The sequence below is a fragment of the Triticum dicoccoides genome, chromosome 4B (assembly GCF_002162155.2).
Source record: "Triticum dicoccoides isolate Atlit2015 ecotype Zavitan chromosome 4B, WEW_v2.0, whole genome shotgun sequence".
Classification (NCBI taxonomy): Eukaryota; Viridiplantae; Streptophyta; class Magnoliopsida; order Poales; family Poaceae; genus Triticum; species Triticum dicoccoides.
Genome location: NC_041387.1, coordinates 101,577,581 through 101,577,917, shown reverse-complemented (window position 1 = coordinate 101,577,917; position 337 = coordinate 101,577,581).

Below are 337 nucleotides of genomic sequence, written 5' to 3'. Positions count from 1 at the left end.
GCCTATGACAGGGGGCCCCACGCCCAGAACGGTTTTATAAAAAAAAAAGAATTAAAAAAATATATATATTAAATAAATAAATAATAATTAAATTAATTAATTAATTAAGGAATTAATTAAGTTAATTAATCATAATTAGATTAACCTAATTAACTAATTAGTTTAATTAAACAGTAGTTAGATTAGTTAAATAGTGATTAGCCTAAACAGTCTATGACCAGTGGGTCCCACACGTCAGATTGACCAGTCAACACCCCTGCTGACTGCTGACGCCATGCTGACGTCATGCTGACGTCAGCATACACTATTCTGGATAATGTTAGAGTTATATAATTAA